This window comes from Scyliorhinus torazame, chromosome 4 (assembly GCF_047496885.1).
Source record: "Scyliorhinus torazame isolate Kashiwa2021f chromosome 4, sScyTor2.1, whole genome shotgun sequence".
NCBI classification, from domain to species: domain Eukaryota; kingdom Metazoa; phylum Chordata; class Chondrichthyes; order Carcharhiniformes; family Scyliorhinidae; genus Scyliorhinus; species Scyliorhinus torazame.
In genome coordinates, this window is record NC_092710.1 from 129,561,103 (window position 1) to 129,578,515 (window position 17,413).

Here is a 17,413-nt window from a genome sequence, read left to right on the forward strand (position 1 = left end):
CACTCTCGGCGATGCTCCTCAGTGACTGGGCCATGCTCAGCAGTGCCTCGGCAATGCCCATCTGTGACTGGGACAAGCTGCACAGCGCCTCGGCCAAGCCCATCTGTGAGCAGAACATGTTCCTAAGAACCTCACCAAGTTCAGCCTGGTACTGGGTGACATCCCCCAGCGAGGCGGACATTCTGCCGAGACCCTCAGCCAAGGCCTTCGCTGACTGCGCGGCACCTTGGACACCTTCACTAATGGTGCCGGCGTCGTGCACCAGGCTCTCCACTGCAGTCGCCAACCTAGCAGTGTTGGTCTCAGTGCCGCGCATTGCTCGTGACATCTCCAGCCCCCATCTCCTCTGGGACTCCACCGTGTCTGTGGATCTGCTGGAGCGATGCTGACATGTTCCTCTGAATCCCAGCCGCACCCTCACATCTCCATCAGCTCTGGGAAGACCACTTCCACAGGCTCAGCATCAGGCTGCGACCCAGCTGGACCCTGGGATCCAGCAGATCTCTGGCTGTTGTCTCTCCTGGGGGTTCCTGCCTCCATCAAATGTACATCATCAGCAGTGTGGTGCTCACCAGCTTGTGACCCAGAAGCCTGTCCACTAACATTTCCCACCAAGGTGCGTGTATCTGTGCTGGTGCAGGGTGGGTACGGCAGCTGTGAACAACGATTACGGTGGCATCCTCGGTGCTCTCCTCCAAGCTGGTCTCATGGGAGACTGGAGAGGGGCCACCCGGGATGGGCTGGCGCCGTTGGCTGCTGGACCTGCAGGAGAATGGACATGTGGTCAGTGGGAGGAGTGGGTCATTCAGTAAGGCAATAACAACTCATGTTTGACAGGTCCCCTGAGTGGAGCTCGGTGGTTCCTCACCATGCGGCATCCGCCAGCCTCCGCGTTGGTGACTGCCCTGTCCTCGGCCACACTGGTCGCCTCCAGGGCCATATCTACTCACTAGTACTGCCCGGTGTAAGTCATTTACCTCTTTCCTGCACTGGAGGCCAGTCCTCCTGGTCACACACCTGGCATTCACAGCTGGCAGCACCTTATCCCAGGCAGCATATGACTGACCCTCCTGGACCCTCGGGGGAACAGGGCATCCCTCCTGGCCTCCACTGCGTCTAGCAAGGTCTGTATCCCCGAATCTTGGGGCCGGTCCACTTAGCGCCCTTGTTGCGAGCTGGCTGTGTTGACTGAGAAAGAGCTGCCTAAATGCTGCTGGAACTTGTTAGCGGGGGGTTGATGAGCGTGGTGCCGGTGTATTAGCTGGCGAGCCTTCATGTATGGCGGGAAGCCTGTGAGGCCTCGTTAAGTAGATGAATTAATGTTAAATAGTGTTGCTGGCCTCGCCGGGCCAAGCACCGGAAAACCTGCGGCAGTTCCCACTCATTACAATGCTGAGAAAGTTTTCCGGAGAATTGTGCCCTTTGTATCTGTCTCCATGGAGGAAGAGATGGAAAATCTCGAAAAAATATGATGGGAACCAAGAAGCTTGGGAAAATAAGGAACTGAAAGAAATTAATATTAATAAAGAGATAGTACCAAAATTGATTGGATTGAGGATTGACCCCTTCAGACCAGCTGAGCTTCATCCCAGATGAGAAAAGGAAGTGGTTATCGAGATAATGAATACAATGGTGGTTAACTTTCAAAATTCTAGAGATTCTGGAAAGGTTCCTGTGGACTGGAAAGTAGCCAATATAACCCCACCATGAAAGAAGGGAGGGAGAAAGAAAACAAATGACAGACCTATTAGTTTGAGATCAGTAGTCAGGAAATTAGCATCTATAAGAAAGGATGTGATAATGATATGATTTAACAGAGTCACCATGGATATATGAAAGTGAATTCATGTTTGACAAACCTGTTGGGAGTTTTGAGGATCTTACTTGTAGCATAGATAAAGTAGAATCAGTGGGTGTGGTGTGTATGCATTTTCAAAAGACTTCTATTAAGGTCCCACACAGGTTAGGTTAGTGAACAAAATTAGAACACAGGAAATTGGGATTAATATACTGCTATGGATTGAGAATTGATGAACAGACCGAAAACAGAGTAGGAGGAATAAATGGGACATTCTCAAGATGGTGGAATCTTCCTAGGGTACCACAAGTGCTTGAGCCACAGTGATATACATACATGATTTGAATGTAGGGACCAATTCTAATACTTCAAAATTTTCTTATGACCCAAAGCCAGATAGGAATGCAAGTTCGAAGGATACAAGGATATTTCAAAGGGATGTTTGGCAGGTTAAGTGAATGGGCAAAAACATGGCAGATGAAAAATAATGTGAATGTGAAGTTATCCATTTTGGAAGTAAAAAGAAAGAGTATTTCTTAAATAGTGAGAGGTTGGGAAGTGTTAGTGCCCAAAGGGACCTGGGTGTCCTTGTTCATGAGTCACTGAAACCTAGAATGGAGGCGCAGAAATAAATTGGGGAGGTAAATGGTATGTTGGCCTACATCGTAAAGGGATTTGAGTACAGGAGTGAAGATGGCTTGCTGTAATTGTATAGAACCTTGTTGAGGCTGCACCTGCAATATTGTATCAAGTTTTGGTCTTCTTCTCTCAGGAAGGATGTACATGTCCTAGAGGGAGTCCAACAGGAGTTCATTGCCACAGAAGGCTGTGGAGGCCGAATCATTGAGTGTCATTACGACAGGGGTAGATATGCATTGGAACTAGAGGACCCAGTCTCAGAATAAAGGGCAGGCCATTTAAAACTGAGATCAGGAGGAATCTCTTCAATGAGGGTGATGAATCTTTGGAATTCTGTATCCCAGAGGGCTGTGGAAGTTGAGTCACTAAGGATGTTCAAGAGAGGAATCAATAGACTTTTGGATACAAGTGACACCAAGGAAATGGAGATAGTGAGGAAAAGTGGCATAGAGGTAAATGATCTGTTTGACCTTAGCAGGTTCGAGGGCCAAATTGCCTCCTCCTGCTCTATTTTCTATGTTGTCTAATGCCCGCACAGAAGAGTAGACAAAATGACCGTTTACATAGATACATCGTTCCAGATACTGCAGCCCTTGTTTAGGCACCAAGTCCTGACTGAATTTCACACCTTTGTTCATCTTTGTTCATCTTTGGTCCGAGGCTGCTATTGGCTCTGGTCAGACCTTTTTTGGAATATTGTAAGCAGTTTTGGGCCCCATATCTAAGGAACGATGTGCTGGCTTTGGAGGGGGGTCCAGAGGAGGTTCACAAGAATGATTCCCGGAATGAAGGACTTGTCAAATAAGGAGCAGTTGAGGACTCTGGGGCGTCATTCTCCGACCCCCCGCCGGGTCGGAGAATGGCCGTTGGCCGCCGTGAATCCCGCCCCCGCCGAAGTCTCCGGTACCGGAGATTGGGCGGGGGCGGGAATTGGGCCGCGCCGGTTGGCGGGACCCCCCGCTGGATTCTCCGGCCCGGATGGGCCGAAGTCCCGCCCAGGAATTGCCTGTCCCGCCGACGTAAATCAAACCTGGTATTTACCGGCGGGACCAGGTGGCGTGGGCGGGCTCCGGGGTCCTGGGGGGGGGGGGCACGGGGCGATCTGACCCCGGGGGGTGCCCCCACGGTGGCCTGGCCCGCGATCGGGGCCCACCGATCCGCGGGCGGGCCTGTGCCGTGGGGGCACTCTTTCCTTTCCGCCTCCGCTACGGCCTCCACCATGGCGGAGGCGGAAGAGACTCTCCCCACTGCGCATGCGCGGGAAACTGACAGCGGCCGCTGACGCTCCCGCGCATGCGCCGCATTTCCGCGCCAGCTGGCGGGGCAACAAACACCATTTCCGCCATCTGGCGGGGCGGAAATCCCTCCGGTGTCGGCCTAGCCCCTCAATGTTGGGGCTAGGCCGCCAAAGATGCGGAGCATTCCGCACCTTTGGGCCGGCACGATGCCCGTCTGATTGGCGCCGTCTTTGGCGCCAGTCGGCGGACATCCCGCCGTTGGGGGAGAATTTTGCCCCTGGTTCTGTACTCAATGGAGTTTAGAAAGTTACAGAATACTGAGAGGCCTTTACAGAATGGACATGTGGATGTGGAGAAGATGTTCCCACTAGCAGGAGGGACTAGAACCCAAGGACACAGCATCAGACTGAAGGGACAATCCTTTAAAACTGAGATGAGGAGGAATTTCTTCAGCCAGACGGGGGTGAATCTGTGGAACTCATTGTCGCAGAAGGCTGTGGAGGCCGAATCATTGAATGTCTTTATGACAGAGATGGCTAGGTTCTTGATTAGTAAGGGAATCAAGGGTTACAGGGAGAAGACAAGAGAATGGAGATGAGAAACATATCAGCCATGATTGAATGGCAGAACAGGCTCAATGGGTGAATGGCCTAATTCGGCTCCCATATATTCTTTACGGTCTTATGGTCGCCTTGTGGTTGGATGCATTATTCTACTGCAGGGTTTGGCAAACGTCAGCAGGCAAACTCTCGGGTACAATCAAGGGATCAAGTGGGGAATTTAAGATCCTCTGGATGCTTGCCCCACTTTGGAGGATTTGAATCTGCACAGATGACCCACGAACAGGATCTACTAATGGGAACTAATGGATAACAGATTTCATTGAATGTTAGAACAGGGTCATGTAGTTTGTTGTGAGCCAATTGGTTCAGCAGCGCCCTCTTGATAACAGCTGACAATTGTATTCCATTGTATACAAAATATTCCACTTCGGGATTCAAACATTAAAACCAACGCTTTTGAACGGGCACAATTTTATATCGAAGTTTTCACGGTGATTTTCTATCCAAGAGTTACACTCCATAATAATAATAATAATCTTTATTAGTGTCACAAGTAGGCACATCAACACTGCAATGAAGTTACTGTGAAAATTCCCCAGCCGCCACACTATGACGCCGATTTGTGTACACTGAGGGAGAATTCAGAATGTCCAATTCACCTAATAAGCACATCACATCTATAAGTACATGCCTTATTTGTCACTCTTATTAATCACATTTCATAGAATCCCTGCAGTGCAGAAGGCAACCATTCGGCCCATCGAGTCTGCACCGATCCACCGAAATGACACTCTAACCAGGTCCACTCCTCAGTCTCCCCCGCCCGATCGCACAACCTAGCCTGCACATCCCTGAACACAAAGCTGCAATTCATTATGGTCAATCCACTTAACCTGCACATCTTTGGACTGTGCGAGGAAACTCCAGCACGGAGGATAGATGCATGCAGACATGGGGAGAATGTGCAAACTCCGCACGGACAGTCACCCAAGGTCGCAATCGAACCCGGATTGTGCCACACTGACAAAGTAATTTGCCATTAAACTTTACCAAAGATTTTCAAATTTAGAAATTTTCAGATTTAGAAATAGGGACGAGATTCTCCGACCCCCCGCCCCCGCCGGTTGCTGAATTCTCCGGCACCGGATATTCGGCAGGGCCCCCCCCCCGCCCCCCCGCGATTCTCCGGCCTGGATGGGCAGAAGTCCCGCCGCTAAAATGCCTGTCCCGCCGGCGTAGATTAAACCACCTAACTTACCGGCGGGACAAGGCGGCGCGGGCGGGCTCCGGGGTCCTGGGGGGGGGGCACGGGGCGATCTGGCCCCGGGGTGTGCCCCCACAGTGGCCTGGCCCGCGATCGGGGCCCACCGATCCGCGGGCGGGCCTGTGCCGTGGGGGCACTCTTTCCCTTTTGGCTTCACCACGGTGTCCACCATGGCGGAGGTGGATGAGACTCCCTCCACTGCGCATGCGCGGGAATGCCGTCAGCGGCCGCTAACGCTCCCGCGCATGCGCCGCCCGGAGATGTCATTTCCGCGCCAGCTGGCGGGGCACCAAAGGCCTTTTCCGCCGGCTGGCGGGGCGGAAATTCGTCCGGCGCGGGTCTAGCCCCTTAAGGTTGGGGCTCGGCCCCCAAAGATGCGGAGCATTCCGCACCTTTGGGGCGGCGCGATGCCTGACTGATTTGCGCCGTTTTGGGCGCCAGTCGGCGGACATCGCGCCGATACCAGAGAATTTTGCCCAGGATCACTGGGGGTTGGAGTGGTGTTGACTGTGAACTAAGTCAATAAACTCCAGCAACGTAAGTGGCTGTGTCTTAGTTTTAACTTAATCCATGCTGGTTCATGAAGTTAACATTCCTCACTACTTCCCAAAGGCTGTGTACCCTCACTGCATGGAGTGAGTTATGGAAAGCTGAAATGAGTTCTGTGCTGATGGGTCGATTTACACAAAGAGAGCTTGAGGTGATCGACTAATTACACACCATAATCACATTAACAATGTACATTTTCTCTTATTATGTTGAATTGCATGTTTAAATCTGCATTAAATTCTGAATAAAATATTGCCTGTGTCCGTGAGGCAATAGGTTTAGGATATCACATTTTCAAAGAGAAAATTGCAAGTCATAAACATATGGTCACAGTGACACAATTTAATGCCTGCGATTTTTTAAAAAGCCCTTAAGTAATTATTGAGATGATTGCTTTAATAACATATTTTAGGATTGCTCAATGGTTTTGTACATTTACTTATTCATACATGTCCCACCCCCTCATTATAAGGTTATTTCATACAGCAGCATCTGCATTTGAACTGAATTACCACATGGATTCCAAATATAGAGCAAAGCAAGCAGGTGTACACCCAACAATAAATTCCTCTTTTGGCCTATTTATGGCAAATGCTCTCCAAAGACACTTTGCTTCGTGCCAGTCAGTATCCCAATCCACTTCCAGCGGAAACCAAAGAACCATTATTTTCATCAAAGGAAGACTTGCATGATAATAATAATAATAGCTTATTGTCACAAGTAGGCTTCAATGAAGTTACTGTGAAAAGCCCCTAGTTGCCACATTCTGGCACCTGTTCAAGGAGACCGGTACGGGAATTGAACCCGCACTGCTGGCCTTGTTCTGCATTACAAGCCAGCTGCTTAGCCCACTGTGCTAAATTAGCCCCTACAATGACATAACACCTTTAGTGGTTTCAGGATTGTCAAAAGAGCTTCACAGCCAATTAAGTACTTTTCAGGTGTTGTAGTGCAGCAAGCATTGCGGCCACTTTGCTCCCAGCATTTGCTGTCCAAACAACAGCGAAATGGTAATGATGATTAGATACCCCGTTTTAATGACAATGATTGAGGGATAAATATTGAAAGAAGATGGGTGAGGAATAAATGTTGCCCAGGTAACTAGAAAGAACTCCCCTGTACTTCTTTGAATAGTGCCGTGGAATATTTGACATTCAATTGAGAAAAAAGTTTAACATTTCACTTCAAAGAAAGCACCAAAAGTATGGTCTGGATTTTGTGCTCTAGACTTACATGGAACATTGACTAGAATTCAAAAAGCACATCAATAGCTCTAAGGGGACATCCTGAGGTCATAAAAGTCATCAGAGAAATGCAAACTCCCGCCATCTTGGAGGTCATCTATCATTTTAATTCTCACCCTGACCTCTATGTCACAAACTCTTACACAGTTCCAATAATAATAACCTTTTATTGTCACAAGTACGAAGTTACTGTGAAAAGCCCCTAGTCACCACATTCCGGTGCCTGTTTGGGTAAGCTGGTACGGGAATTGAACCTGCGTTGCTGGCCTTGTTCTGCATTACAAACCAGCTGTCTAGCCCACTGAGCTAAACCAGCCCTATAAAACGCAATGCAAACACGAGGAACAGGAACAGAACCTCATATTTTGGTTAGTCACTCCAGTTTTCTGAAGTTAGCACTGCGTTCAACAATTTCAGCTTGTAACTAATATTCCCTCCAAGGTGTGTATGTGTGGATAAGCAGAAACTCGATAGGCCTCGCACAAGTTGTTTGATTTTAGACTGTGTGCATGCATGGCTGCTGTGTGAAATTTTAAGATACATCAGATTGGAGTGAATACAGCATGAATCGAACATAATAGAGGAAACATTGACCAGAATCACTGCCCCCTTTCTTAAGATGGCAATGGTGCTGTTGTAGAGAATCTCCTGCCCTTGATGATGGCAAATTTGGAGGCGGGATGGGCATTCAATTAGGTTGGATCATGGCCTACCGGAATACTGCCATTTTCCTACTTCCACCAGAATTAAATTCTGGGCAGGAAGGGCCTATAGACGACCTTCTCACCCTGCCATCAATTGAGGCCCTTAAGTGACCAATTAACAATAATAAATATTCAAGTAGGCTTACGTTAACACTGCAATGTGAAAAGCCCTAGTCGCCACATTCTGGTGCCTATTCGGGTACACAGAGAGAGAATGCGGAATGTCCAAATTACCTAACGTCTTTCAGGACTTGTGGGAGGAAACCGGAGCACACAGAGGAAACCCACGCAGACACAGGGAGAACATGCAGACTCCGCACAGACAGTGACCCCAGCCAGGAATCGAACCTGGGACCCTGGCGCTGTGAAGCAACAGTGCTAACCACTGTGCTACCATGCCACCCATGACCACTTAAGGGCCTCACATGGGTCACCAGCAGTTTTACTGGTCTCACCCCTGGAAATTCGGCCAGGGCTCCCGCTCATGCCGAGTCTGTGCGAACCGACATGGCCTCATCTGGAAATATGGACTCACAATGTGTGCCGTCAGTGCTTCAGACAATAAGCTAAAGACATCAGATTCGTCAAGTTGGACTAAAGTACAGAAGGAACAAGAAGGCATTCTAATGCAGTACAAACTGGAAATGTAGAATTTGTTGAACAACTCGGTCTTCACCTGGAAGAAGCTAACTTTTGTGATGCTCCATTTTTGTAAATAAAATGTAATTGTCAAAACCAAATTAACCTTACACAACTGATACAACAATGAGGGTCTCAACATCGGGAACACCAACCCCTGCCCTTTGTGCCAATACTCCTACACCCCTATCCGCTCAACCCTAACCCATGTAATTTACTTGTGGTCTGGGCCGTTGGTGCCTGACAATCTTGCCAGCCTCTGATTGGACGATCTTGGAATTTGATACGTCCACCCCAGGGACCTGATTCAGCCACTGCCTGATTATCATGTGGCCTTCCCAAAAAGAAGTAATTGGCCAGCTCTCCAGCTGGTAGGCAGAATTCTCAATGCCTCAACAACATTCCGTGTCTGTTAATTACACCTCCATTCGAACCATCTCTTGTTTCTTTCCTTGCTCCTTTACCTTTTGCCTTGCATCATCTCTTTTGTCATTCAATCTCTCTTGTCTTTCATCCTATCACATACCTTACTTTCGTTCAGTCCTTTCCTCTCCTATTTTCCCATCTCTGTGCTTGTCCACAACCGGCTTGATCTTTATCTAGTTGTGATGAAACATAGTCAGCCTGAAATGTTAACTTTGTGTCACTTTGTCCACCCATGTTGCAAGAACTGCTGAGCATTTCCAGCATTTTCTCTTTTTATTTACCTTCTTCATCTTTTAATTCTAACACAGTGGTGAGAATGCTACAAAATGAGCCAGAGCCAAAACCTCTACATGCAATTTTAGAATTAATGTGAAGATACTGGAGTAGCTTCTAAAAGTCAGGGAAATCTGGCTTTGCAGTGTCAGTAAAGCTCCAGAATTTACTCAGTTTATATAACTGAATGTTACAATTGAGGTTGTTAAGATTATATTTTGGCAGTTTTAAATTTAGGGTAACTGAAGAGGGTCATGTGACCTGTTTTGCAGTCCGTTGGACAATAAACCTGGGTGCTTTGATTGTTAGAAATCAAAAGAAGGTTTGGCTTGTTTAACTGAGACAACGGTAAAAGTTATTTACACTTGGATACAATGGTAGCAGTCTCTGAGCTTACAATGTATAGATTCTGAGTCTCCCAAAGACCCAGAAAGATGTTGAGGAGACCAAATTGCAATAATCATGCTGTAAACTATCCATTTATTTCTCAGATGAAAGAGAGTTGAAGTCAAGGATAGCTATATAGCATTTCTACCTGGATAGAGGGCAGAGGAAGTCATTTTTGAGATCTGGTTGCAGGCTTCCCTACAAACCAATGAATAACTGAGGCTGACCGACGTTTTGTGTAGTCAGCAGAAAGAATAGGTTGCTTGCTTTTGCAAGCTACCATAGCCTTATGTGGAAGGAGACGTCCTCTTCCATCAGCAGAAGCCGATAGAAGTGTATTCTGAGAGATGTCAACTCAGACACCTCGACTGTACTGTGGGTAGCTGAAGAACTGGTGTCAAGGGGCGGTTAAGCCCGAAACACTACATTAGTGTTTCCCTCCCTCCCTCTTTCTCTAAACAAAATAAAAGGCACTTTGAGGAGGACAAGCAAGGGTAAAGAAGGATATCATGGCCAGCACGTAAGTGATTGGCTGGTGACTGGTAAGCAATTTTTACTTTTTTTTTCTATTTTCTTTTCTCTTGTACTCTCATGACATTGTTGTAAAGTTAACTTCAGGGTCAAGTCATGGCAGGTGACCCGTGTCCTGCACCTCCTGTGCGATGTGGGAATGTGCGATGTGCAGTGTTCCTGAGTCTTTCACGTGCAGGAAGTGTGCTCGGCAGGATAGCTAAGATGAATACGTAGCTTGAGGGATAGTATAAGAGGGAGCGATTCAAATTCCTGGGATATTGGAACCGGTTCTGGGGTAGGTAGGACCAGTACAAACCAGATGATCTGCACCTGGGCAGGACCGGAACCAATGTCATAGGGGGAGAGTATGCTTGTGCTGTTGGGGAGGGTTTAAACTAATATGACAAGAGGAGGGGAACAGATGCAGGAAGTCATAGGGAAGTAAGGTGGGAACAGAAACAAAAGGCAGTAAAGGGAAAAGTGGAAGGCAGAGAAACCAAAGACAAAAGCAAAAAGTACCACATTACATCTGAATTCTAAAAGGGCAATAAATGTTTAAAAAAAACAGCCTGAAGGCTCTGGGTCTCAATGTGAGGATCACTTGTAATAAGGTTGATGAATTAACTATGCTGACAATCATTAACGGGTATGATGTAATTGGTATCACAGAGACCTGGCTCCAGGGTACCAAGGATGAGAACTCAACATCCAGAGGTATTCAATATTCAGGAAAGATAGAAGGAAAAAAAAAGGGAGGTTGGGTAACTTTGCTGGTTAAAGAGGAGATTAACGCAGTCGTAAGGAAGGGCATTAGCCTGGACGATGTGGAATCTGTATTGGTGGAGCTACGGAATTGTTAGTAGGGGTTGTGTACAGACTACCAAACAGTAGTTGTGAGAGTGGGGATGACATCAAACAGGAAATTAGAGATGTGTGCAGTAAGGGTACAGCAATTATTATGGGTGACTTCAATCTGCATATTAATTGGGTTAATCAAACTGGTAGGAATGCGGTGGAGGAGTATTTCCTGGGATGTATAAGGGATAGCTTTCTCGACCAATATATTGAGGAACCAACTAGACTGGGTATTGTGCAATAAGAGAGGATTAATTGGCAATGTTGTGGTGCGAGATCCTTGAGGGAAGAGTGACCATAATGTGGTAGAATTCTTCATTAAGATGGAGAGTGACGCAGTTAAGTCTGAGACTAGGGTCTTGAACTTAAAGAAAGCTAACTTTGATGATATGAGATGTGCATTGGCTATGGTAAGCTGACAAAGGGTTTTAAGGGGGTTGACGGTGGATAAGCAATGGTAGACATTTAAATAACACATGGATGAACTTCAACAATTGTACATCCCTTTCTGGTGCAAGAGTGAGACGGGGAAGGTGACTCAACCATGGCTAACAAGGGAAATCAGGGATAGTGTTAAAGCCAAAGAGGAGGCATATATAAATTTGCCGGAAAAAGCAGCAAGCCTGAGGACTGGGAGAAATTTAAAATTCAGCAGAGGAGGTTTAATTCGGAAGGGGAAAATAGAATACGAGAGTAAGCTTGCAGAAAACATGAAAACTGACTGAAAAAGCTTCTATAGATATGTGAAGAGAAAAAGACTGGCGAAGACAAATGTAAGTCCCTTACAGTTAGAATCAGGTGGATTCATAATGGCCAACAAAAAGATGATAGACCAGCTGAAAAATTACTTTGGATCTGTCTTCACGAAATAACCTTCCAGAAATACGAGTGGACAGAGGGCAACTGAAGGAAATCTTCATTATTCAGGAAATTGTATTGGGGAAATTGATTAGATTAAAACCCGATAAGTCCCCAGGGCCTAATGCTCTGCATCCCAGAGCACTTAAGGAAGTGGCCCAAAAAATAGTGGACACATTGGTGATAATTTTTCAGCATTCTATGGACTCTGCAAGAGTTCCAATGGATTGTAGGGTAGCTAATGTAACCCCACTTTTAAAAAAGGAGGGAAAGAGAAAATGGGGAATTATAGACCGGTTAGCCTGACATCAGCGGTGGAGAAAATGCTGGAGTCATTTATTAAGGATGAAATAACTGAGCATTGGATTCACTAAAGAAAAATCATGCTTGACAAGTCTTCTGGAATTTTTTGATGGCGCGACCAGTGGAGTGGATAAGGGTGAACCAGTGTATGTTATGTATCCGGACTTTCAAAGGGATTTTGACAAGGTCCCACACAAGAGATTAGTGAGAAAAATTAAAGCTCATGGTTATTGGGGGTAATGTATTGACGTCGATAGAGACCTGGTTGGCAGACAGGAAGCAGAGAATGGGAATAAATGGGTGCTTTTCAGAGTGGCAGGCAGTGACCACAGGGTTCAGTGCTGGGTCTCCAGCTGTTCACAATATACATTAATGATTTGGACGAAGAAAGTGCATGTAATATCTCCAAGTTTGCAGGTGACACTAAGTTGGGGGGCAGTGTGTGCTGTGAGGAGGATGCAAAGAGGCTACAGGGCAACTTGGACAGGGTTGGCTGATGGGCAAATACTTGGCAAATGAAATATAATGTGGTAAATGTGAGGTTATTCTCTTTGGTGGCAAAAGCAGGAAGGCAGATTATTATCTAAATGGCAGCAGTTTAGGAAAAGGGGAAGTGCAACAAGACCTGGGTGTCATGGTGGAACAGTCGCTGTAGGTTGCCATGCAGGTACAGCAGGCTGTGAGGAAAGCTAATGGCATGCTGGCCTTCATAGCAAGGGGATTTGAGTGTCGGAGTAAGGATGTCTTGCTGCAGTTATACAGGGTCATGGTGAGGCCACACCTTGAGTATTGTGTTCAGTTTTGCCCTCCTAGTTTGAGGAAGGGCATTCTTGCTTTTGAGCGTGTCCAGCGAAGGTTCACCAGATTAATTCCCGGGCTGGCAGGACTGACATATGAAGAAAGATTGGATCGACCGGGCTTGTACACACTGGAGTTTAGAAGAATGAGAGGGGATCTCACAGAAACATATAAAACCCTGATGGGATTGGACAGGCTAGATGCAGGAAGAATGTTCCCGATGTTGGGATGTCCAGAGCTAGGGGTCACAGCCGAAGAATAAGCAGTAAGCCATTCAGGACTGAGATGAAGAAGAACATTTTCTCTCAGAGAGTTGTGAACTTCTGGAATTCTCTACCACAGAAAGCTGTTGGGGCCAGTTCATTGGATATATTAAAGAGGGAGCTGGACGTGGCCCTTGTGGCTAAAGGGATCAAGAGGTATGGAGAGAAAGCGGGAGTGGGACACTGAATTTGCATGATCAATTAAATTGAATGGTGGTGCAGTGTTGAAGGGGCGAATGGCCTTCTCCTACACTTATTTTTCTATGTTTCTATGTAAAACATCCTGCAACCATCCAGTTCCAGGATTTTTGTTGTTTCATTTTGGGAGAAGGATAATTGGAACTGACCTTACTGCTGCTGGTACTTAATGAACTCTCAGGAAATTGGAAAAGCATCTTGAGATGCTCTCTCAAAGTTATTACTCAGCCTAAACAGAATTCAGGAACTCATCGGAAACTGCAAGCAACTCAGGCATGATTGCTGTAAGGATTGTAATTCCACGGACAGTGCAATCTATAAGTATAAAATGGAACATTCCTCTCTGTAGTTTAAATTATAAGTTGCAGACAAAAGAATACAGTGTTTAGTAAAAAGTGCTTGTCATCATTTGTCACAGCAAGAGTTTTATAAAGTGAAATCTCGCATGTTATTCTTTCAGCTAGTAACTGGAAATACAAATCTCTTTTATGAGGGTCTTCGGAGATTGCAAGAAGTGTCGTCAATTGTGCAACTACCATACACACATCTACAGTTCAGAGTACAGCAAACATTAACAAACATTAACATTATTGAATAAGTCAGATAAAATCATGATCAAATTGTTTAGAAATTATGATCAGATCACAGTTCAAATGTTATGTTCTATTCATGTATTTAAGGAATGAGAAAACAGACCCCTAATGTTAGACATCTTGAGTTTTAAGAAATAATAAGTCAATGTTAGACTTTTCTACCTTAAAAGGAAGTATTTTATAGATGTAAAGAATAAAAGTGGTACGGAAAAGAATTTTGGAAAATTGATCAAAGTCAAATGAAATAGTGGGAGCAGAACGAAGGGACACCGATTTAAAATGGACTTTCTGGCTGATATCAGAATGTACATCACACAAAGAATGATCAAACATGAAATGGTCTCCGAAAATAGTGGAAGCTAAAAGCTTGGAATCATTTAAGAAACAATTGGATGTTACAACTGGGGGACATTCTAAATGGAGGTACTAAATTGGACCAAATAGCCTTCCTCATCTGTAGTTATCTGGTGATAAAAGCATTTTTAGATTGCAGAACTGTCTCTTCTAAAAGGCTCTTGTCACACCACCTCAAGGCTGTTAGGGCTGCAACAAGCTACTCAGCACTGGAATTAGACATTTGCAGGAATGCAACTGTTTCGAAGGTTAGGATATTTCAGCTCTTACCGCTGGCGGAACCTTCTGGCCCTGCTCTGTTGAATTGAAGCTTTACTTTGATATAAGGCCCAAGAATGTCACCAATTTTCTGTGGCGTTGCTTTACTACTTTAACTGGAAATCTTCTGACTAAAATACTGTACATGAAAATTTCATACCAACATGTTAATGTATTTCTAACTAATAGTTCCTCTACGATCTATTTGGGGGAAATTTTAACAAGCCCATCATAAACTGACAAGATTGGGTGTAACCTTGGTTTTAGGCCCATTATATTTCCCACTTAGAGAGTAATATTGGATGGAGTGTAAATCACAACATTCTACGTGGCTCCTTTGGTTCTCTACTCAGGAAATTAAATCAGAATGAGCCCCTTGTTTCTGGCCAGTGTATTCTATTTGTGGGCAAGACTTAGTGGTAACACACACATTCCTAAGCCAGAAGAATATGTGTTCATGCTCAAGTTCAAGATTTAGGCAGGTAACAGATGTGTAAGGTTTTCGGGCAATTCGGCCCTTTGTGGACCATGTTCAAGGATAAAATCCAGAGGCTGTAAAAATGGACACCTTTCAGCCAAAGGAACATAACCAAATTTCCCAGCAGGCTTGGTCCGCTGAGCTGAGTATGTGCATAGGTATTTACAAACCCCCCCCCCGCCGGAGTTACAAGGAAGAAGAAGCCAGACAACTAAATGGGATTAAAAACAGAGACAAAGGGCATGGTAATGCTGTAAGGGGCCTGCCTGCAAGCAGAACAATGGGATGGTCACAGCCCCATGCAGATGTAAATGACTTTGTCTCCACCAGAGCGGAATCCCATCAACGTCCCATCAACATAACGAGGTGAGGATAGCAGCGATCTCCGAAGCAGATGGAAGCCCTTGAAAAATCTTGACAATGGAGCTTAACCTCGTTATCTAAAAGAATAGACTGTCTGGAACTAGTGTATTGCGCTGGGAAAGGCCCTGCAAGATAACCGGTGGAAAAAACCAACTTGGAGGCGGACCTAGGGGAGGTACTCCAATCTTGACAGGAGCCGCCGGCAGGAACTCACTGGTTGGAGGGGGTGGAGTCCGCACCAAATTCAAATCTGGACAGGTCTGCCTGGCTGGAAGGGGCGGACCTGCGAGGAGAACTCAGAAGTTGACAGGTCTGCCTGGCTCAAAGGGGGCGGGACCAGCAGGAACTCACTGGTCGGAGGGGGCGGAGTCCGCGCCAAATTCAAATCTGGACAGGTCTGCCTGGCTGGAAGGGGTGGACCTGCGAGGAGAACTCAGAATTTGACAGGTCTGCCTGGCTCAAAGGGGGCGGGACCAGCGGGAACTTTAAAACTTGTACCTATTCAATGCAAAAGGGGCTGGCCTGACACCAGAAAAACCAGGTAAACAGGTATAAAAGGGGTGGTCAAACGGTCATCGGGGTCTTCCTTTTTCGACGGACTGCTCTTAGCTTGACCTCTCCAACTTCAACTTGACCTCCTGAATCAGCCGCAGCCTTGGACTGTAAGTACCCTACAGCAGCGTGCGAAACTCCCGGGACTTTGATAGTGGTTGAGGCTTTGGGACGGGGGCTTGTTTTGTGTGTTCTTTTACTCCATCACCATTGTTAAAGTGTGTAACAATAAGATTTTACGTTGTGTCCGTTATAGCAATTTCTTGATTGACATAGTTTTGGTAGAGTTTAAGGTTTTTATTGTATTTTCTTCCGTTTGGTGATTTTGACCTGGGTTTTCCAATAAACCTCGATTTGTTTGTAATTGGAGTCCGTTTCAATTCTTCAAGCTCTCACCAGCGATCTCTGACCAAGTCACATTTAAAATGCTCTTCACCCTAATTCCGGGGTCGAGAACCTAGGGTAATCTTGGAACGATTCGAACCCGTTCACTCAGGACAGGCTGCTGGTTAGGTATTCGCTCTCTTGGGAAAGCTACTCCAGCGAAGTAGGAACCGGGTGGGTGTTTCACCACCGGCAAGAGAGAGAATCACCTGGGCATTGGTGGGGTCTGGATATCTGTGCGATATAAGCCTCAGGCTTCCGGTTAGGGATTAACGGCAGGCTTGATTCAGTGCTCTCTCCCGCGGAGGTGTCCCAGTGCGGCATCCCCTGGTCTCTGAAGTTTCAGTGCCAGCTGGAGAGAGACACACACAGATATACAAACCCCCAGATATCGGCCCAGTGGTGGAGTAAAACAAGGAAGGAACCCGCTACAGATGGTGAAACTTCAGAGTAAGTACAACATTGCCGAGAGGTTTTGACTTTTGGATGAAATAGTGTGCCATGTTAAGGTAAATCGAAAAGATTCCATAACACAGCTTGAATATAAATGGCGAAAGTTCATTCCTGAAAGAACAACAGCAAAACAAATTAAATCAACTGTCAAATGGCCCAGTAACTGGAGGTTTTTCGATCCCAGATGGAACTTCGACTAGACGCAAGTTCCAGAATGGAACCTTGGCTCAAAAGACAATGGGCGAGATTCTCCGCCCCACCAGATCCATTACTGGTGCAGAGCGCCCCCGCTGTCAGCGGGATCCTCTGTCCAGCAGCCGGCCAATGAGGTTTCCCATTGTGGCCACCCCATGCTGTCACAAAATCTTTGGGCATGAGTGCACTGCCGGCTAAGCGGAGGATTCGGCCGACGAAGAATCCCGCCCATTAACGTTTACTTTTTGTCAGCAAACACAGGAACGGAGTA

The 17,413-nt window shown here is 46.3% G+C and overlaps 1 protein-coding gene and 1 pseudogene across 1 annotated transcript in view; one reads left to right on the plus strand and one right to left on the minus strand.

Moving 5' to 3' along the window:
- LOC140410474 (CUB and sushi domain-containing protein 1-like) overlaps positions 1–17,413 on the minus strand; it is a 3,392,839-nt gene that overhangs the window by 2,192,588 nt on the left and 1,182,838 nt on the right. The window lies entirely within an intron of this gene.
- On the plus strand, positions 8,425–8,597 carry LOC140411638 (small ribosomal subunit protein uS14-like; annotated as a pseudogene).